The sequence below is a fragment of the Triturus cristatus genome, chromosome 10 (assembly GCF_964204655.1).
Source record: "Triturus cristatus chromosome 10, aTriCri1.1, whole genome shotgun sequence".
In the NCBI taxonomy this organism is placed as follows: domain Eukaryota; kingdom Metazoa; phylum Chordata; class Amphibia; order Caudata; family Salamandridae; genus Triturus; species Triturus cristatus.
This window is the reverse complement of record NC_140593.1, coordinates 1048095393-1048118175: the sequence shown is the minus strand read 5'-3', so window position 1 is coordinate 1048118175 and position 22783 is coordinate 1048095393. Positions and strand designations below refer to the sequence as shown.

At 48.5% G+C, this 22783-nt stretch overlaps 1 pseudogene; it reads right to left on the bottom strand.

The window, feature by feature from the left end:
• Window positions 1-22783, bottom strand: part of LOC146796531 (propionyl-CoA carboxylase beta chain, mitochondrial pseudogene) — a 42402-nt pseudogene that overhangs the window by 17169 nt on the left and 2450 nt on the right.

Here is a 22783-nt window from a genome sequence, read left to right as displayed (position 1 = left end):
AAGCCTGTCGAGTGGTATAGGCAGGTAGACAGATTTGTGAAATTGTCAAAAGTGCTGTGGATTGACCTGAATAGTCTGTTTGATATAATTGTTCCAGCAGACTTGTGGGCTGAGTGTAAAATAGTTGTAAGTTGGCCTACTGAGGAATATCCAAGAGACCAGAGAACAGGAGCACCAGATCCAGAAGTAATGAGGAAGTATGAACAGGTGATTGTATACCTGAAGAGTAAGGTACCTCCAAAAGAGACAGACTGGGTTAAGATAGATCGAACACATCAGGAAGCAAAAGAATCAGTTCATGCTTTTTACGAGAGGCTGATACTGGCTTTTAAACAATTCAGTGGGGAGGAGCACCTGGGTGACAAAGATTTGAGTCATTTTGTATACAGATTTGTATATGGCCTGACACCTGAGATTAGTGAGAGAATTCGTGAGCATACAGTGGACTGGCAGAGTAAGAAAATAGATGAGATTCTGAGACATGCAAAGTACTTCAGTGATGAAATTGAAGCAAAACAAAGAAAGCTGAAAGAAAAGGCAATGTGGGCACAAGTGAAAGTTGCGGAAAGACAAGAAGCACAGTTGGTGGAACAGGCAAATAATCCAGGGAATAGGCCCAGATATGCAGGGAAAGGAAAGGGGAATCTTGAGGAAGCCAAAAAAAAGTTTCCTTGTCACAACTGTGGCCAACTGGGACATTGGAGATCTGAATGTACCAATCCACCATTAGCGAATAATGAGGGTAAACCATTAAATCAACAGGTGCAGAACGAAGGGGATAATCGACAGCAGCAACAACCTTCTGTTGTGAGACAGCAGAGCCAAGAGCCAAAACCGCCCTTGCCGCAGAATAGAGGGTCACAAAAGTACAATCAGGATTCAGGATTCTACAATGATGAGCAGGTAAACAAACCAAGGCGTTCTAACCAGATACAACAGTATTTGTTAAAGAATGAAGGGAGTGAGTCTGAGGGTGATTATTGACGGTGCCGAAGAGAGGAGGAAGAGTGCATACTTGGTGCAACTCTAGAAATAGACCAGACAGGACCATTTGTAGATGGGAAAATAAATGAAGAAAGTGTTACTTTTTTAGTAGACACAGGTGCGACAAGATCAACTGTCAGGTCAGCAGATGTTAGAAATCTTCCTCTCTCGGATGAAGCAATCCAAGTAGTTGGTGTAGCAAATACACAAATCAAGACACGTCTTACTGAACCAGTAAGGGTAAGAATAGGGAAATTTTCAGACATGCACAGATTTATTGTCTGTGACACTAGTCCAGTGAACTTGTTAGGTAGGGACTTGCTATGTAAAATGAATTGTACAATTTTTTGTACACCGGATGGAATAGCTTTTGAAACACCAGATGAGGATGTTTTGTACCGAATGACTCTAGATAATAGAAAGAGTGAGATGGTTGGTACATATGCTGTGTTTAATCCGGAAGATTTGCCTCAAGAGCTGAGAGACACAGTGAAAAGAACAGTTTGGGATTTTACTGGAGAGGATGTGGGATTAATGAATAATGTAGATCCTGTGAAAATTTCAGTGAAAGAGGGAATTACTTATCCTAACATTCCTCAGTATAAAATGACACCAGAAATAATTGAAGGAATAACTCCTATAATTGAGAAAATGATTCAGCAGGGAGTTTTGAGAGAACTACTGAGTAGCCCGTGTAACTCACCGATTATGGGGCTAAAGAAGCCGAATGGGAAGTTCAGGATTGTACAAGATTTGAGAAAGATTAACAAAATTGTGGTGGCATGTTGTCCAATTGTGCCAAATCCGTCAGTTATTTTGTATCAGATTCCACATGATGCTGAGTGGTACACAGTGATTGATTTGTGTCATGCTTTCTTTTCAATTCCATTGCATCATGACAGCCAGCCGATTTTTGCATTTAGATTTGGCCAGCGTATTTTAGCATGGTGTCGTATCCCACAGGGGTATACAGAGAGTCCTTCGATATTCAATCAGTTATTGAAAAAGTCGTTGGAGAGTTTGATCATGCCTGAAAACTCAGTACTAGTGCAGTATATTGATGACCTACTTGTGGCATCAAAGACACGTGAAGCTTGTGAAGTAGATACCATAGCTTTACTGAATCATCTGGCAGATGGAGGGTTAAAGGTATCTCCAGCCAAATTGCAATTTTGCAAGAAAGAGGTGCATTATCTTGGACACAATATTGAGAAAGGTCTGAGAAAAGTCACTGGTGACAGGATCAAAATTATCAGGGGAATGAAGGCTCCAAGGACCCAGAGGGAAGTGAGAATGTTCCTGGGAATGGTAGGTTATTGTCGTCAGTGGATTAGTAACTTTTCTCTGATAGCAAGACCACTGATTAAGCTGACCAAAAGTGAGGTAAAAGACCCATTGGAACTAGATGGAGAACAAATGGCAGCATTTGAGGAGCTGAAAAGCAGAATGTGTGAAGCCCCTGCTTTGGGTATGCCAGACTATGAAAAAGAGTTTGAGTTGTACTGCAGTGAGAGAAATGGATGTGCACTTTCAGTGTTAATCCAGAAGCATGGACAGCTGAGGAGGCCTATTGCGTACTTCTCATCGACACTTGACCCTGTAGCTGTAGGTTTGCCAGGTTGTCTGAAATCTGTGGCTGCAACATGCAGAAGTCTGGAACAGAGTGAAGGAATCATAATGGGATATCCTGTAAGGGTATTCGTACCTCATAATGTGGCAATTCTTTTGACGAGAAGCAGAACTCAGTACATGTCACATAGTCGGCTGACTAAATATGAGAAAGTCATTCTGGGAGCATCAAATGTGACTCTTGAAAGATGTGTGAATGTGAATCCAGCAACATTGTTGCCAGATATTGAACATGTGGGTGTGAAGACGGAAGATGATCATAATTGTTTGGATGTGCTTGATTACTGTACAAAACCGAGACCAGACATAAGAGATCTTCCATTGCCTGAAAGTGATCATGTGCTGTTTGTGGATGGATCATGTCTGAGGAATGATGATGGTGTGCTGAGTGCAGCATATGCAGTGTGCAAGGTTTCAGAGGTTATGGAAGCATCACCATTGAAAGGAGTGAAATCTGCACAAGTTGCTGAATTGCTGGCATTGACGAAAGCTTGCAAAATTGGGGAAGATCTGAGAGTGACTGTGATGACTGATAGTCAGTATGGATTTGGAGTTGTGCATGATTTTGGCCAGCTTTGGGTACAGAGAGGTTTCTTGACGCCGAGTGGGACTCCAATAAAGAATGCTGAAGTGATTGGGAAATTACTTGAGGCGATACAGCTGCCTAAAGAGTTAGCAGTTGTAAAATGTGCTGCTCATGGACAAGGAGATGATTTTGTAACACTTGGAAACAGATTTGCCAATGACATTGCACAGTATTGTGCGAAAAATAATCACTCGATTAATAGGGAACGAGAAGGGGAAATGTCTTTTTGTTCTGTGATGTTTACTAACCCCGGGCGTAGCACTACGCTTCGCCCACGTAGTGTACGTAGCGCTGCCTGCTTCGCACTTTCCGAAGTAGGCGAAGCAGGGCAGCGCTACGCACACGCCGAGGGCGAAGCGTAGCTGCTTGCCACCCGCCACCCACCTCCCGCCCGCCCTTCTTTTAAATAATATAAGCATTGAAAAATAAATTAAAATAAGTCGACTTACCCGTAAGCGCGGCGTCTCCGGGGCTCCTTCTTTCTGTTTCTAATTTCTTCTTGCAAATGCGCATGCGCGGACACCCGCGCATGCGCATTTCTCGCGAGAAATGCGCATGCGCGGGCGTCCGCGCATGCGCATTTGCCAGAAGAAATTAGAAACAGAAAGAGGGAGCCCCGGAGACGCCGCGCTTACGGGTAAGTCGACTTATTTTAATTTATTTTTCAATGCTTATATTATTTAAAAGAAGGGCGGGCGGGAGGTGGTTGGCACGTAGTGGGGCTACGCGAAGCGCGTAGTGTGCGTAGATTTGGGCACACTACGTGCTGCTTCACGTAGCCCCACTACGCCCACTACGCCCACCCTTAATGTTTACTAATGTCCTAGAGACGTGGGATGAAGTGAAACAGTTGCAGGATGAGGCAGGAAAGGAAGAAAAGAAAGACTGGATCAAGGCAGGTTGTGCCCCAAGAGAGACAGACCATGTTTGGGTCTATAGAGATGGCAGACCAGTCATGCCTAACTCTATGCTGTCGACAATGGCAAGGATGTATCATGGCCAGGGACATTTGGGAAGGGATGCGATGATCAGGTCTTTTAAGCAGACTTGGTACAATGCAAAGTTCAGGACGATTGCAGAAAGCATCTGCCAAAGATGTTTGATTTGTCAGCAATTTAACACTGGGAAAAAGACAGTGGTGAGTCTGGGAACAATAGGCAGAGAAGGTGGTCCTTTTATGAGAATGCAAATTGATTTCATTGAAATGCCACAAGTGAACAGATTGAGGTATGTTCTAGTGGTAGTCGGCTTGTTCTCAAGATGGGTGGAAGCCTATCCGACTAGGAGAAATGATGGAATAACAGTTGCAAAATTGCTGTTAAGAGAGTTGATTCCTAGGTACGGGTTTCCAGTAACGATTGAGTCTGATAGAGGTGGACACTTCTATAATGAACTCATGAGTTTAATTTGTGAAGCATTGGGCATACAGCAGAAGCTACATTGTGCATACAGGCCAGAGGCTTCTGGCGTTGTGGAGCAGATAAATGGCACAATCAAGAACAGGATTGGTAAGATGTGTTTAGCCACTGGAATGAAATGGCCTGATGTCTTGCCTCTAGTACTAATGACTATTAGATCTACTCCAGATAGAACTACTGGTTTGAGTCCACATGAGATTTTGATGGGACGCGCAATGCGACATGCATATGTGCCTGCAAATAAGTTAATGACAATAACTGATGACATGATTTTGGATTACTGTAAAGGCCTGGCTGACGCAGTTCATTCTGTGTTTCACCAGGTTGGAGAAGACGCTACCACACTTGAAAAGAAGCAAGCTCATGATCTGAGTCCAGGGGACTGGGTGAGGATTAAAGTGCACAGAAGAAGAAATTGCTTGGTTCCAAGGTGGGGAAGACCAAGACAGATTATTCTGACTACGACAACTGCAGTAAAGTGTGCTGGTGTGAAAAATTGGGTGCATGCAAGTCATACTCTGAGAGTTCCTAATCCAAAAGATGGGACTGGTAAGGAGTATTTTGAAGAGTCAGATTCCAGTGATGATGAAGAAACAGAACCAGTAAGAGAGTCAGAGAAGACTTCAAGAGAACCATTGAAAGTCTCAGAAAAAAGATCAGATTCTGTAAGAGTGTCAGAAGTTCCAACGAGCAGTAAAGAAAACAGAAGAGAAAAGAGCAGTTCCACAGAGACTACTCCTGAATCAGATGAGGAGATTGAAGAACCACTTGAGATTATACTTGAAGAAGTAGGGTCAGAAGAAGATAGAGAGGGACAGATTGCGGAAGACCCCCGAGGAGGTGTAGGGAACATTCCTAATAAGCTAGGTGAAGGGACAAATAGACAGCAAGAAGATTGCGTGTCGGAGACCCGAGGAGGGAAAGAGTTAGGGAAGTCTCAAACAGTGGTGAAAAAGACTGTGGAGCGAAAGAAAACTGCTGAAGAACAAGAGGCATTTGAAACAGAATCGGATGAAAGTGAGAATGAGAAATCAGAGGGTCGAGTTCTGAGAAAGAGAACTTGGATTGGAGAAAGAAATAATAAAGAAACAAGACCGAAAAAGGTTGTGAGAGGAGATCTTTGGCCTAACAACAGAGTAAAGAGACTGAGATACAGATTGGCACGAGCAAATACCTCAAAGGCTGAACAAGTGAATGAGGTGTCGAGTCAGAATCCAGTAAAAGGTGAAAAGAGAAAAGAGTCAAAAGAGCAAGAACCAGAGGGGATCAAAAGAATCAGAAAACCTAACCAGAAGTATAGGTCGCCGGAATGGATGTACGTGGCACTGTCTGAAGGTGAAGAGGCAGAAAGTCAAGGAAATCCAGAGGAGACTGTACGAAAAGTGGTTGAGGAGGAAACAGGGGAAATCCTGAAAGTTATCCTGACTGACATTGATGAAAAGTCAGATACTGAGGATATTGTTGGAGATCTAATACAATTTGATGTCGAAGAAGTTGAAGTGAAGAATGATGAGTATCCAAACTGAGTGAATAGAAGAAATCACTTGGAGAAAGTGAAGAAGAGAAAGACAGAAAATTAGCTGTTTGAAGTAATCCAGAGTTCTAGAAACTCAAGTAGTGGAGTAGTAGAGGCTAAGCCAAAAGACACGGTCAAAGTAGTAAAATGGCTAACATAGAGAATAATCAAAGTAGATGTGCCTTCTTGAAAAGATGGTGTAGAATGTGCTGCTGCTGTACTGGATTGTTAATGCTATTATGGGGTGTTTTAGCTTTATTAGTTACCTTTAGGGTTACATTAGACACTTTAGGAATACACACTGAGAATGTGACTATTGCAGAGAAGAGTTCGCATAAAGTAGTTCCAACTAGAATTAGCAACACTTACGTACATAAAGATAGGTCAATTAATGATTTTTCTAGTAATGTTTTTTCAAAGTTGTTGTACGAATATGTGAAGACAATGGAAGTTAGGGATTGCTACGTATGTATGCAATTACCTGCATCCGTTTCAGAGGGTGTTACTTATCACCATTTACCAGCTACGTATGGAATTTCATGTAGTGTGTTGAGTAGTGTTTTTTATTTGTTAGGGAAAATAGATTATGAGATGTCTAACAAAGATAACATTTTTGGGCAATTGCCAATGAACAAAAAGCTGAATCCAGCTAAAGATGCTAATATTTTTGGTGAGATTTTTATTGAAAAAGAAGAATTAACATTAGACTACATTTTTAAGAACAATTTAACATGCAGTTTGAAAGAAGAGGAGAGAGCTTTCCTGAACATGGTGGAGGAAAGGAGATTGAGCATGCATGAAAAGGCAGGGAAATATAAAATGAGTGAGACAATTTGGGACATTGAGATGGGGAAAGAGTTGAGAAATGGGGCTAGTCCAACTTTAGCTCTAGATGCACCACAGAAGGGTAAGCTGTGCATTACAAGAAAGAGATCCCAATATGATACATATTTTGTTGGGACTAGTGAGTGTCATGATACATACTTCATTGCAACAGGATGGGGTTTCAAGGGAGGAGAGGATCCAGTTTTCCCAGGAGTGTATTATGTTTGTGGGAACAAGGCTTATTACAGGTTGCCTGACCATTGGTATGGCACGTGTTATGTGGGCCTGGTCTTTCCAAAGATCTTTCATATAGATAGAATAGAAGATGTAGAACATATTAATTTACTAACACGTTTTAAGAGAGAAACTTGGTCTGAAATTGTAGGTGATATTTTTGGAGCTTTAATTCCAGCAGTGGGAATTTCTTTGAATGCTCATGGGATTCGGAAACTGTCAACAGTGGTGGATCGTTTATCGACAAGTACCGCTGGAGGGTTTCTTTTGGTGAATACGGAGATGATTGCCGTACGTGCCATGTCTATGCAGAATCGACTTGCCCTTGATATTTTATTGGCCAAAGAGGGTGGGGTCTGTGGAATGCTGAAAGTTCAACATTGTTGCACTTACATTCCTGACGAAAGCAAAGACCTGAAGGTCTATATCAAAAATATTACTGATTTGCATGAAGAATTAGTACTACTGGAAGCTGAAAGTATCTGGACTAAATTAGCTAATAAAGTGATAGCTGTTAAGAGTTTTATTGCTGAAATAGGTAGTACTATTATAGGTAAGATATTGTTTCCTTTGACCTGTATAATTCTTGCTTTGTTGATATTAAGATTGGTGTGTTTGTGTTGTAAAAACAGGGGAGGGAAAAAGAAATTAATCAAAAGAAATATTGAAAAGAGAAATAAAAGGTCAAAAAGAGAACCTCAAGAAATAGATGTAAATGTAAATGTACAGATATTTATATAGCACAAATCACCAAACGGTCTCTAAGCGCTTGCTTAGGGAACTCGTCCTGGTATTCCCCTGAGAGATAACCCAGCAGGGTAACCACAGGGTGAAAGCCAGGCATCCCGCCGCGAGGGGCCATTGTGGAGATTAAGCAAGCTATTGCCCAGAGTCGCAGAGTGTGAACCCATGAATCGAGTATGCACTGGAGTGAGAATTATCGAGTCCATGGACAATTTTATGGACTCAAGACCCAGCCGAGCTGGGAATTGAACCCTGGTCCCGGGCTGACCTCTGCTTCCAGGTCTGCCTAATCTAACCAGTGAGCCACACTTCTCCACTAGAATTAGAAGAATTGAGGGAGAGTGTTTATTTGGAGACAAAAAGGGTTGATGAAAGAGAGTCTGGTGTGTAGTGTTGTGAAGGGAGAAAAAGACATTTCCAATTTCTCCTAAAATGGGACTAAATTTACAAATTTTTTTTTTTTGGGTTGTTTATTTGGTGATAATATCACCAAAGGGGGGATTGCTGGAGCAGAGTTTTCTGTTGAAAATCTATTGGGTTTTTAAGCTCCGGTTTGTCTATATGTCGAAAATTAAAAATATTAATTTGTAACGTTAATTATTTGTTTTGTGTGAATGTTCTGATTAACCAATACGTACTAACAAGAGAAAACTACACGTGGGGAAGCGTTCATGTTGCATAATAATAATGTGCAGGTTTAACTAAATGAATGTTGCTGAGTGCTGTTTGTTTTAAAGCACAAAACGCTTTTGAAATAACGTGTACTAATGCTTTTCTGTGTTGCAAAGGCTAGATAATTACATACACATAAGGGTATTAGTGGGGTTAGTTTAGTCACTATGCTGTGGTAAGGTTGTTTTTGTCTCCTTTAATTAAGATGGTACGTTTTGGCCTAGTAAAAAATGGCTGCCGTTTAAAGCCTGCATTTGAGTGACTGAATTTTGATGAGAAGGCCTCGCTGAACATGGTCGAGAGTCATCTGACCACAGTCTTCGCCTGGTTTAAAAGTTTTCCGTGAGGACAGCAGCTCTGGGCGAGAGTCCAAGTGTCCTTGGAGGACAAAGGAGCCACAATGAACTTTGTGATTACAGCGCTGGTTCCGAGGAAATAAGAATGTGAAAGAAACATTTGCAAAACATGAGTTTTCTTCTTCCGTCTTTTTATTTTTGTGATTTTTCTGAGCGGAGATTTTCCAAATGTAGCGATGCTACATCCTTTCCTGCTCGCTCTGCTCAGCGGTTCAGCGGACGTTTAGAACATTTTATGTTTCTTTAATATTGCAAGTTTCTCTATAAATATTGTTAGCCTAGAGAGGGTCTGAGGTCACTTCTTCCCAAACCTGCGTTGGTGAGGATCGATGCTGTGAGGACGGCGACTCAGGAGACTACTACTGAGAGACCTGTCCTGACCCATTATGACATTTAGCTAGAATAGGTAATTATGAGAATAATGATTTTGCTTTGATTGACTTTCATTTAACTAATTTTAGATAAAAGTACCGTTGGTTAAATACAGTGTTGGTGGTTATTTCTTGTTGTTTATTGAGTACTCTATTTTGATTATTGTTGTTTAGATCATGACTCGGGATAATATCAAACTGGTCTTATCGACCTCAGTGTAGATATAGGGTGTTTAGGAGTTTTCTCTCCACAGGTTCTATGCTGATAGAGTAATCGAGCGTATGTTAGTGAAATGGGCCCAAGCGTATGATGTGTGTATGTGCGTGTATCTGAAAATTACTCTATCCGTGGAAGTAGGGAGAATTTGTATGCCCTAATCTGCACCAGAAGCTGAGTCGGTTGTTGAGGTAGGTGGGTCCGGTGTTGTGCAGTGCTTTATGTGCGTGGATCAGGAGCTTGAAGGTGATCCTTTTGTTGACGGGGAGCCAGTGCAGGCCTCTCAGGTGGAGTGTCATGTGGCTGCGGCGGGGGACGTCGAGGATGAGTTGGTCCGAGGCGTTCTGGATGCGTTGGAGTCGTCTCGGGAGCTTGTTTGTAGTTCCTGAGTAGAGGGCGTTCCCGTAGTCGAGTCTGTTGGTGATGAGGGCCTGGGTAACGGTTTTTCTCGTGTCGAGGGGGATCCATTTGAAGATCCTGCGGAGCATACGGAGGGTGTTGAAGCAGGACGCGGAGACGGCGTTGACTTGCCTTGTCATGGAGAGAGTGGAGTCGAGGATGACCCCCAGGTTGCGTGCGTGGTCCGTGGGTTCCGGGGCTGTGCCTAGTGATGTGGGCCACCAAGAGTCGTCCCAGGCTGATGGGGTGGGTCCGAGAATGAGGACCTCTGTCTTGTCTGAGTTCAGCTTCAGTCTGCTGTCCTTCATCCAGTCGGCTACGGCCTTCATTCCTCTGAGGAGGTTAGCTTTGGTGGTGTGGGGATCTTCGGTGAGGGTATATGATCAGCTGAGTGTCGTCGGCGTAAGAGATGATGTTGAGGTTGTGTTGTCGTGCGACGTGGGCGAGGGCGAGGGGGGCCATGTAGATATTGAACAGCGTCGGGCTTTGGGAGGATCCCTGTGGGATGCCGCAGATGATCTCGTGGTTTTGGAGCGGAAGGGTGGGAGGCGGACGCTCTAGGTTCTGCCGGAGAGGAAGGATGTGGTCCAAGCCAGGGCCTTCTCTCGGATACCGGCGTCATGGAGGCGTGCTGATAGGGTGCGGTGGCAGACCATGTCAAAGGCTGCTGATAGGTCCAGGAGGAGGGCGGCTGTTTCTCCTTTGTCCATCAGGGTCCGGATGTCGTCAGTGGCGGCGATGAGGGCGGTCTCGGTGCTGTGGTTGCTGCAAAAACCAGATTGGGAAGGGTCCAGGATGTTGTTAACTTCGAGGTAGCGGGTCAGCTGTTTGTTGACAATCTTCTCGGTCACTTTTGCCGGGAAAGGAAGCAGGGAGTTGGGCCGGAAGTTCTTGAGGTCCTTGGGGTCCGCCTTGGGCTTCTTCAGAAGGGCGTTGATCTCGGCGTGCTTCCAGCTTTCTGGGAAAGTTGCTGTCTCGAAGGAACAGTTGATTGTTTTCCGGAGGTGGGGCGCGATGGTTGCGCTGGCTTTGTTGAAGACGTGGTGAGGGCAGGGGTCCGAAGGGGATCCAAAGTGGATGGAGTTCATGGTTTTGATGGTGTCTTCGTCGCTGACGCTGGACCAGACGGTCAGGCGACTGGTGCGAGTGGTAGTCGCAGGGGTGGTGGACTTGGTGGTGGGTGTGGGGGGGTCGGAGTTGAAGCTGTCATGGATGTCGGTGATCTTGCGGTGGAAGAAGGTGGCCAGGGAGTCACACAGGTATTGAGATGGCGGGATGTCTTTGGTGTTGGAGCTGGGGTTGGAGAGTTCTTTCATGATGCTGAAGAGCTCTTTGGTGTTGTGTGCGTTGTTGTCTAGGCGGTCCTTGAAGGCGGTCTTCTTGGCGGTCCTGATGAGTTGGTGGTGTCTGCGGGTGGCGCTCTTGAGGGCTGTGTGGTTGTCTGGTGTTCGGTCGTGGAGCCATTTCTTCTCCAGCTTCCGACAGGTGTACTTGGAGATCTGGAGGTCCTCGGTGAACCAGGCGGCTTTCTTGTTGGTGTGGTTGGTTGTAGAGGTCTTGAGAGGGGCGAGGGTGTTGGCGCAGTCGTTGATCCACTGTGTGAGGTTGGTCGTGGCGGTGTCTGGGTCGGTGGGTGGTCTCAGGGCGAGGGCGGTAGTCAGTTGGTCCTCGGTGACCTTGCCCCAGCAGCGGCGTGGTAGCTGTTGGGTGCGGTGGTGTGTGGTGGGTTTTCTGAAGGTGAAGTGGACGCATCTGTGGTCGGTCCAGTGTGGTTCGGTGGTGTGGTTGAAGGAGACGGCGATGGTGTCACTGAACTGTGGGCGGGGTCCGGGAGGTCTGTAGATGAGAGTTCCTCTGAGGGTGGTGTTGGGGTCGGTGTGGATCTGAAAGTGCATGTGCTCGGCGGTGGTGAGGGTGTCATCGGTGTTCGTTGAGATTTTGATGGAGTCTTTGTGGATGATGGCGAGTCCTCCTCCCACTCCGTTGGTGTGGTCTCTGCGGGAGATCTTGTAGCCCTGTGGGATGGCTATAGTGATGTCTGGTGCTGAGGTGGCATTCTGCCAGGTCTCCGTCGGGAAGGCGACGTCGGGGGCGGTGGAGTCTAGGAGGTCCCAGAGTTCGATGGCGTGCTTGCGAGCGGAGAGGGTGTTGAGGAGGATGCAGCGGAGATCGTTGGGTTCTCTGGCCGATGGTGTGGAGGGTTGGATGCTGGTGAATCTGCAGTTCCGGCAGGTGAAAGGCCCCTGGGTGCGTTTCGGGGTGGCCCGGTAGCAGGGGTGGTCTCGTCTGGTGTTGAGTGCGTGAAGAGTGCTTGCATCGTAGTGCAGTCTGGCGTTGCGGGGGGTGCTGGGTCCAGGGGTTCTGGCGCTGGGTGCGGTCCAGGCGCGGACGGGCGCAGACGGGCTTGCCTTAGGCGTGCCTTCGGCGCGCCAGCAGCGCGCCCGCTGCGCGCGCCCACTGCGCGTCCGCTTCGCGGCCTCCATATGAGGGCTGAGGGAGGGAGGAGCAGCTGGGAGGTGGGAGCGGGGCAGCCAATGGGAGTGAAGGGGGTGGGGCCGCAAGGGCTCAGCGGCGGGGGAAAACCCGGGGAAAAAACGTCGGGAAAAGACGGCGGGAGAGGGACAACAGAGCACAGGGGTACAGAAAGCAAAACACAGGGGCACAGAATGAAAAAACAAAGTGGCACAGAAAGCCAAGCGCAGGGGTACAGAATAAAAAAGGGAGCGAGCAGTCAGGCGGCAAAAGCGGCAACGGAGGTTCAACCCACAGGGGGCTGCGTGGCGGATGGGGGGAGCGACCTGCCTGGTGACAGGGTCAAAGGCCGCTCTCTACCACCGCTTTGCGGCCTCCATATGAGGGCAGAGGGAGGAAGGAGCAGCTGGGAGGTGGGAGCGGGGCGGCCAAAGGGAGTGAAGGGGGCGGGGCCGCAGGGGCTCAGCGGCGGGGGGAAACCCGGGAAAATCCGGGGAAAAAACGGCGGGAAAAGATGGCGGGAGAGGGACAACAGAGCACAGGGGTACAGAAAGCAAAACACAGGGGCACAGAATGAAAAAACAAAGTGGCACAGAAAGCCAAGCGCAGGGGTACAGAATAAAAAAGGGAGCGAGCAGTCAGGCGGCAAAAGCGGCAACGGAGGTTCAACCCACAGGGGGCTGCGTGGCGGATGGGGGGAGCGACCTGCCTGGTGACAGGGTCAAAGGTCGCTCTCTACCACCGCTTCGCGGCCTCCATATGAGGGCAGAGGGAGGGAGGAGCAGCTGGGAGGTGGAAGCGGGGCGGCCAAAGGGAGTGAAGGGGCGGGGCCGCAGGAGCTCAGAGGCAGGGGAAAACCCAAGGAAAAAACGGCGGGAAAAAACGGCGGGAGAGGGACAACAGAGCACAGGGGTACAGAAAGCAAAACACAGGGGTACAGAATGAAAAAACAAAGTGGCACAGAAAGCCAAGCGCAGGGGTACAGAATAAAAAAGGGAGCGAGCAGCCAGGCGGCAAAAGCGGCAACGGAGGTTCAACCCACAGGGGGCTGCGTGGCGGATGGGGGGAGCGACCTGCTCTGAGGGCGTGTGTACGGTCCGTATCACTAGAGTTGTGTGGCCGTAGGAGTACGCGTGGTACGGACCGTACAAGTACGGTCCGTATCACTATAGTAGTGGTGCCGTAGGAGCACGCGTGGTATGGACCATAAACACGTACGTGTACTACCAGTGCCTACACGTACGTGTACTACCAGTGTGTACCCGTACGTGTAGGCACTGGTAGTACACATACGTGTAGGCACTGGTAGTACACGTACCCGTACGTGTACTACCAGTGCCTACACGTACGTGTACTGCCAGTGCCTACACATACGTGTAATACCAGTGCCTACACATACATGTACGCACTGGTAGTACACGTACCCGTACGTGTATTACCAGTGCCTACATGTACGTGTACTACCAGTGCATACCCGTACGTGTAGGCACTGGTAGTACACGTACGTGTAGGCACTGGTAGTACACGTACGGGTACGTGTACTACCAGTGCATTCACATACATGTAGGCACTGGTAGTACACGTACGGGTAGGCACTGGTAGTACACGTATGTGTAGGCACTGGTAGTACACATACGGGTAGGCACTGGTAGTACACATACGTGTAGGCACTGGTAGTACACGTATGGGTAGGCACTGGTAGTACACGTACGGGTACGTGTACTACCAGTGCGTACACGTACGTGTAGGCACTGGTAGTACACGTACGTGTACGCACTGGTAGTACACGTACCTGTACATGTACTACCAGTGCCTACACGTACGTGTAATACCAGTGCGTACCCATACGTGTAGGCACTGGTAGTACACGTACGGGTAGGCACTGGTAGTACACGGACGGGTACGTGTACTACCAGTGCGTACACGTACGTGTGAAACGCACTGTGCAACTGGTGCCGTAGGGGTACATGTGAAACGCACCGTACCTGTGTGTGGATTTGAAAATTACATAGGGGACACATAAGGGACAAGTATTAAGCACTAAATGCATGCTGGTTGTCATGGATACAGAGTTTTCAGTTCAAATTTTTCCATCAGGTGTCCTGAAAAAGTCAGTTGGCCACAAAATACAATGTTGCAAAGTGGTTGTTGAGTTGACATGATGCTCAAAATTTGAACGATGCAAATGCTGTCACTGGTGTATGTGGAAAGTGATTGGAGTAAACGTAAGATGCGAATGAATCTGACCAATCACTATGTACTCCTCCAAATGAATGCCCCTCAGCAAGACAGATATAAGTCAGCCAGAACCCATGAGAGGGCACTTGCCTGCACAACTTTCCTGTTGACAACACTGCTGCTATCTGTGCTTCCTCTGGCACCATGTAAAGGTCTGTGGAGAGGGCCCAGCCATTCACCCAGGAGGAGAATGAGGCATTGCTGGATGTCATCCTCCCACAGTACACCAGCCTGTATGGGAGACCAGGGAAGCAGGTGAGTGCTGACTCCACTACCTTTGACTGTGCACCTTTTTTGTGACTGTCACTTCTGGCATTGTGTCCAGGTGTGATAGACATGCAATGTTGTTTAGAGTGGGTCCCAGGGGGGGGAATGGCTTATGTCTCCCTTGCAGAGCATGATGTAGTTCATGTGTGCACTCCTCACTTGCATTGTGCTTACTGTGACATTCACTGCATAGTGCATGACACATTCATCCTGGCTAATCCTTTGTGGCATTTTTTGTCTATAGTCCTGAGGTGATTCAGTGGTCCCCCCGGTGTGACAGGTGACTGTACCCACAGATGTGTGTGAGTTGAGTGGAGCTGTGGTGAGAGTGTCCAAGTGATGTGTACGCCCCCTGGACATTGATGTGTGTGAATGTTCCTTGTCATGTGGGTGAGTGTCTATGTGAAGTGTTGCACCACAGCTGCATGGAAGAGGCAACAGCTCTACCCATCTGATGTGAGAAATAAGCCGTGCTGTGTGTCTGACTTGCTGAGCTCGCCCCACACCTGTGATACCCCACAGGCAAGTGGCACATGTGCAGAGTGAGGTTTGTATCCGCTGTCGCCAATGGCATGTGATTGATCTGTGCCTGTGTACCCTGCTGAGGTTGCGTCAGTGGTCTGGGGCATGTAACTGCTTGGAGGTGCTGTCCATCAGCCTGGTGTTGCTTGTGATGCACAGTGTGTGCCATGATCATGGAGTGTGTCGCACCCCTCATGCCACCTGTGTACTTTCAATGCCATGTAGTGCATTGGGGCTTCCACAGATGTTCAAATGTGTGTCTCTCTGACATGGAGCAGGTGTAGTGATGTTGTCTCACTTTGTCATCCTCACAGTTAACTGCCTACGAGAAGGGGGAGATCTGGAAGCGGGCCGTCAGGGCCGTGAGATTGGTGGAGGGTCGCAGTCGGCACCTAGCCCAAGTCAGAAAACGGTGGCAGGACATCCGGTGCTGGACCCGGAGGATCGCCCGGGTCCTGCTGGGGGACTCACCTCCACGCTCCCACGGCGGGCGCCGATGCCTGACCCACCAGATGAGGCGTGTCCTGGCGGTGGTCTTCCCTGACATGGATAGGCGGTTACAGGAGAGACAGCAGCAAGGAGGGGGTAGGTACATGTGTGTTTGTTGTGTGTCACCAGCTTTTGGAAGTGCTCAGTCGCCTGGATACACTGCCAGGGTTTATATGTGCAGTGCATATCCTGTTCCCCCAAGTCAACCGGTGCTGTTCTTCCTCCCTTCCCCTCCTTGACATGTGTTCCCTGGTCTGTGTGTAATCACTATTGCACATGGTCAACTAGGCTGCCAGTTAATCCAAGTGCCCATTGCTTTCTGCATCATGTGTGGGGGTGGTCTGTGACATGTGTTGGTACCTTGCCTGTCCCCTGTCCTGTTCAGTCATTTGGGGGTCCATATTTGTTGGCACTGATGCTGAGTCTCAACATAGGAGTGTGAGGTTTCAAATTAACAGACTTGCAGCATGCATGACCGATGTTGTGGCCTCAGACAAGATGTGCATGAGTGGGAGATATGCATAGTGCCGGGACGGTTGCTCATGTTACAGTCAGATCATTCCAGGACCATGGAGCAGTGTGCCCACTACAGTCCCCTGAGACACCCTTGCCTCGGAATCATGTGTGTCATCCAACACTGTGCCCATTCTCTGTGTGTTCAGCATAGGTTGGCCTCTGTGGTATTGTTCCCTGGCCTCATTTGTATTTATCTAAAGTGCGCTACATGTGTCCACTGGACAGGGTGACCCCATTTGGCTTGTGCATACTCACACTGGGCAGTGCCTGTGTGTCTATTTACAACTATCTGTTGATGGTTGTTTGTCACAAATATGTGTTGGCAGCCTCACAAGGTGATGTGGAGTACATTTTGGAATTCTTGATGCACATTTTTGTAAACCCTGATTAAGAGGTGTCACTTCTTGATCTGTCTCAATCACATTGTCTCAGGTATGGGGGGTTTGTGCGGGCGAGGCCTACATGTCCAAACCTTATGTCTCCTTGCCAGGTCTGACCTGTGTGTGATAATTGTCTGGACAGACACTCAACATGCAGTGACCCAGTGATGTTGTGCAGGCTTTAATGGTTGTGCTTTGCAGCATGTGTCAAAAGTTTAAATACATGATTCCTGCTCATCCATTTTTGGCACCAGTGTGTGGTCCAGATGCTACGTAGTTTGGTCTTTGTGTGCTGACATCTGTGTGGACATTCTTGCTTGCCATGAGGGTGTCTCCTCAGTGCAGGTGTGCCTTATTCCGACACAATTGCAGGCCCATTAGCTTATGCATTGTCCTGTGTTTGGACATGTGTGCCACTCCACATGACAGGCAGTGGGTCAGATGTGTTGCCAACTGTGTCATCATGGTACGGATGGCCATGTGACAGGTGACATGATTCAAGTTGTTAGTCAAGAAGTCTTGTACCTTGGCACTCACTACACTTGTCAACATGTCTTCATGTTTTCAATGCTTGACTTTGATGTTTTGTTGTGAAGGACAATAATGTGCCTGCATGACAGATGTCTCCCAAGGAAGTGCACAAGAAACCACCTTTACACTTTCAGGGGACACGCTGGCACATTTTAAAGAAAGGCACAGTTCGAATAAGACTGTTTTTCAGATTATACATATCCATGTTCCCACAGTGTGGTGGCATTTGGGTAAGTCCTTGGTTGTTGCTGATACCAACTTATGAGTGTCAACTCATCCAGACCGCCGTGGTGCCATGTATATGTACTTACTGACACCCCATTTCTTTCTAACAGTGGCTTCTTTGAATAAGGCTGGCAGCTCATACAATGACTGTGTAAATGTAGTTTTGTGTGCACCTCCTTGTGTAACTTCTTTTATACAGGCACATGTGTGTTCTGTTCACAAAGTGGCACATTCACACATTCTAAACATGTAGATTGTGTAAAGTGGTGTGATTCCCAAGGGATCACAATGTATTTCGTTTGGGTTTCCAAAGTACTTACAGGTCTCTGAGTGTGGGGACACCTTCAGCATTGAGGTCTGTTATTTAGCCTTGGGTGCACCAATACTGTTTCTTTCACAGTAAACAAGAGGTGGCATGCCTTCATAGTTTTGCTGTGCTCAACTGTTCCCAGACACTAGCTTCTCAGTATATTTCTAAATCAAGTTTTTGGCTGTTGTGTCCTATTTTTCCTTGTTTCCAAGTGGCATGGTGGGTCAACCAACTGGGGAGTACAGGGCTTACATATGTGCGGAGTAATCTAGATGTTACTCATGATGCATTGCCTGATATGCACTGTGACCTATTTTGTTTGGACTCATGTGTCAGATGTATACAGGTGACTGATTATTTTCTGTATCTTCACCTTGCCCACAGCATCATCGGAGGAAACCGAGGGAGACACCTGCACGGACCTGGAGGAGGGATCCAGCACCGGTGCCACCAGTGCTGGCGAGTCTGCGGGAGCAAGTGGCACGGAGTACGAGGGGAGTCAGGCGGAGGACCTGTCTGGTGGCGACACCGACTACGACGCTGACGGGTCCGAGGCTGAACTCATCGAGGGGGCAGAGGCTGCTACAACACCTGGCAGCAGCACAACATCTGTCCCTGCCTCCTCCATTCCCATCACCGCCCTTCCAGTTGCTCCGGTCCCTTCTGTCCGTGAAGGGCACCACCATGTCTCCTTCGTGCCAGGCACCGCACCCCCTGCCCCTGTCACCCCTGCTGCCCTCACTGCAGAGTTGGTGGACATTCAGCGGCAGTTGCAGGTTGGCCAGACATCGATGCTGAATGTCCTCCATGGCCACACTAGACTGCTGACACAGATGGTGTCGTTCATGGAAGGCATGTCAGCAGCGATGTCTGACCAACGGATGTTGCTGAGGTCCATGGACTCTTCACTGACGGCAGCAGTGAGTCTCCTGCAGCGCTTCGTCCCCCCCCTACCCCAGCCCCATCCACACTTCCCACTCCCATGCCTGTCCCATGCACACCCAGACATTCCCAAGCACGCACCCCACCAGACACAGGCAGCACACCAACACGTAAGGGCAAGCACACACCTCCTGGCACGCACACTCAGGGGGATAAAGGCACACCCACTGGGTCTGGGGCACACAGACATACACGCAGCCACAGTCTGAGTCCGCATGCCTCACTACCCAGTCCCTCCAAAAGCACTCCCCTTGGCTCCCCTGCCACACAGTCAGACAAGGAGAGCTACATGTCTGTGCTGGGCCTCAGCCCCACTGGGTCACCAGCCCGCAAACGGGCAAGGCACTCCCCGGGTAGGGGAGTTGAGTCCCCCCCATGTCCACCCCCTCCCCCAGTAGCGCTGCACCCCATCCCTCCGACCCCCCCCTCCTTTGTGCCTGTGGTTTCTTCCGGTGCAGGGGATACTCTGGACGCCCTGGCAGAAGTGTGCAGCGCCGAGCTCACCTCCACCTTTGGCGCTGCCCCACCCCCTGTGGTGGAGGCGTACAGCCCTGCACCCACCACACCTACCCTTACACCTCCTGTCCCTGCGGTGCCTGGTCCTTCCCCACACGATGCCCCCCCCCCCCCAGTCGATGAACCTGAAGGTTCAAATGTGCAGGCAAGCTAGGGGAGACGCGTGCCCATGTGTCCCCCCAAGGACTTCTATTCTGGACTGGCTATTGGCCTTTGTATATAGTGTTCTTGAAAAAAATAATTTTATGCTGATTAAAGCATTTTCTTTTTACTTTGAACACTATTGCATTTCAGGTATTGATGTTGGTGCTGATGCTCCAGGAGTTGGGGTTGTGGTAATGTGTTATGTTTCTGGCAAAGGTTCAAGTCTGATGGTCATGAGGTGGACCATGGGATCTGCGTGCCATCCCAAGGTCTCTGCAAAGGATCTTTGGTTGTCTGTGTTATTTGTTTTTTGATACTTTGTACCAAGGAGTGTCCATTCCTCCGTGGCACCTGACATCTTCCCTGCAGAGAGTTGCACAATTGTTGTGCTGACCTGTGTATACATTCCCTTTGTTGGTGACGGATCCCTTCAACTATGGCCATGCCTGCTCAGCAATGTCTCCGGCTGCATCGTCTGTGCCATCCTTGCTAGTCACTGTACTTGTGTATTGAGTATGTTGCCATGCCTTCATGTAGAAATTCTCCCTTTTCCGCACTATGCATGTGTGTAATCCCAGCCTAGCACACATATGGTACTTGTTCTGCAGGGTATTTGGGCACCTGACTCACAATTGTGGGCATTGTCTCTGTGGGAACTCCACCCTATTCCTTCCGTGAGAGACAACATCTTGGTGGCTGTCCCAGCACCTGTACATTCCTATCAGTCCTGGGATGTGCGTGACAGTGTGTGTTCCCTTTGGCTCTCTTAGTTTAGTAGGCATTGACATGACTATACAGTCTTGTGGCATGATCTCTGTGTGTGTATTGTGCTGCATCCGCCAGGGGTGGGTATGCATGTGTCATTTGTCCTCACACCCACATGTGGTGTGTCATGCAGTGGGGGAAAGACATCCATCCTCATGGGAGTGGGACACTGCTGTCAGTGATGTGTTGTTATGGCACTATCAACATAGTCGAAAATTAGGGATGCGTACATACACCCATGGAGTTGTGGTCATCTGATAATGATGTACACACCCTCATGTCTCTGTCCACTGCTGGTATTCCTCTACACCCACCCCTCACATGTCTCTGTCCACTGCTGGGACTGATAGGCACCCACCCCCATGTCTCTGTCCACTGCTGGGAGTGATAGGCACCCACCACTTACATGTCTCTGTCCACTGCTGGTATTCCTCTGCACCCACCCCTCACATGTCTCTGTCCACTGCTGGGAGTGATAGGCACCCACCCCTCACATGTCTTTGTCCACTGCTGGGAATCCTAGGCAGCCACCCCTCACATGTCTCTGTCCACTGCTGGGAGTGATAGGCACCCACACTTCACATGTCTCTGTCCACTGCTGGGAGTGATAGGCACCCACACCTCACATGTCTCTGTCCACTGCTGGGAGTGATAGGCACCCACCCCCATGTCTCTGTCCACTGATGGGAGTGATAGGCACCCACCCCTCACATGTCTCTGTCCACTGCTGGGAGTGATGGGCACCCACCCCTCACATGTCTCTGTCCACTGCTGGGAGTGATAGGCACCCACCCCTCACATGTCTCTGTCCACTGCTGGGAGTGATAGGCACCCACCCCTCACATGTCTCTGTCCACTGCTGGGAGTGATAGGCACCCACCCCTCACATGTCTCTGTCCACTGCTGGGAGTGATAGGCACCCACACCTCACATGTCTTTGTCCACTGCTGGGAATCCTAGGCAGTCTGCCACCCACCTGCACCCTTGGTGCAGTACACTGCTGTCCTGGGCATACACACACCCCAATATACTGGTTATATGCTGCACCAGGCCCTAAGTCAACATTCGTGGCGTGTGTACGCCTTGTATCACAAATGTACTGGTGCCCTAGGGGTACAGGTGATGCGGTCCGTACCCCCGCATTCATAGGGTGGATACGGTCCGTACCACACGTACCCCTACGTCACCACTACAATGGTGGTATGGACCGTACCCACGCTCTGAGGGCGTGGGTACGGTCCGTACCACGTGTACCCCTTCGTCACCACTATAATGGTGGTACAGACCGTACCCACGCCCTCAGAGCGTGTGTACGGTCTGTACCATGCGTACCCCTACATCACCACTACAATGGTGGGACAGACCGTACCCTTGCCCTCAGAGCATGTGTACGGTCTGTACCACGCATACCCCTACGTCACCACTACAATGGTGGTACAGACCGTACCCACGCTCTGAGGGCGTGGGTACGGTCCGTCCCACCATTGTAGTAGTGATGGGTACGCGTACACGTCCACTTCCGTTGTTGCGGTACGCAGAGATTGGTGGACACGCCCCCCGAAGTGACCAGACCCTGGAGGTAATGTATGTCCTCCATATTGTATGTTTTAATATGTGTAGGGGGTATGTTTCATGCCCCTCACCCCCCCTTGACCCATGGGTGTTGTTCTCACCTTCTGCGGCGTGTGCGTCGGGTTCGGTGCACCAGGTCGTAGGCTAGGAGGGCCGGGATAACACGTAGGATGGGGTCCATGGCTGTCCGTCGTGTACCGGTGGTCCTTAATCGCGTCGTCCTCAATTTCCCAGGAGTTTTTGGCTGCCGTAAAAAATGAGCCGTGCGGAGTGACGTAGGCACGAATCGTACTTGCTGGTCCGTAAAACGCTGCCTGACTCCATACGGACGTCACGTACGCGATGTCCCGGATCAGAATTGTGGGTATTTTTTAGCCGCACGTAGTTTTTTGTATTTCTGTACGAATCGTACTTGCTGGTTTGTAGGGTGGATTTCCTGGGTACGAGTCGTTCGGAGAATACGCTCCGTACGACTATTCGTACCCGGGTTTTACAGGATTGGAATCGGCACCCTAGAGGAGATTTGAGTAATTAATTTATATCTAAATAGTGTTTTATTTTCTGTTTCCCATTTATGGTTTTTACCATAAGACATTGTTGTCATTTGGATTACATCTATTTTGTTGTGTGCAATAAACAAAATGTATATTTTTGTAATTTTGTTGTGATGTTGTTTTGCACAGTACACCCACATCCTACATTTCTTTCAATAAATAACTGGAGGACTCCCTTTGCTTTAATGTCATGTGGTACACATTAACATGAATTCAATCCGTGTGTCAACCAGGCATCAGAAATGCCCCGGTGACGTCAGCAAAATGATGATCCCTCTGCGCAAGTTAATCAATTTTGTAACATGGCAGATTTATGCCTACAGACTCACTGCCCAACTGTATATGCTCTAATTGTAGCCCAATATAGCTGACATTGTTAGATATAGCAA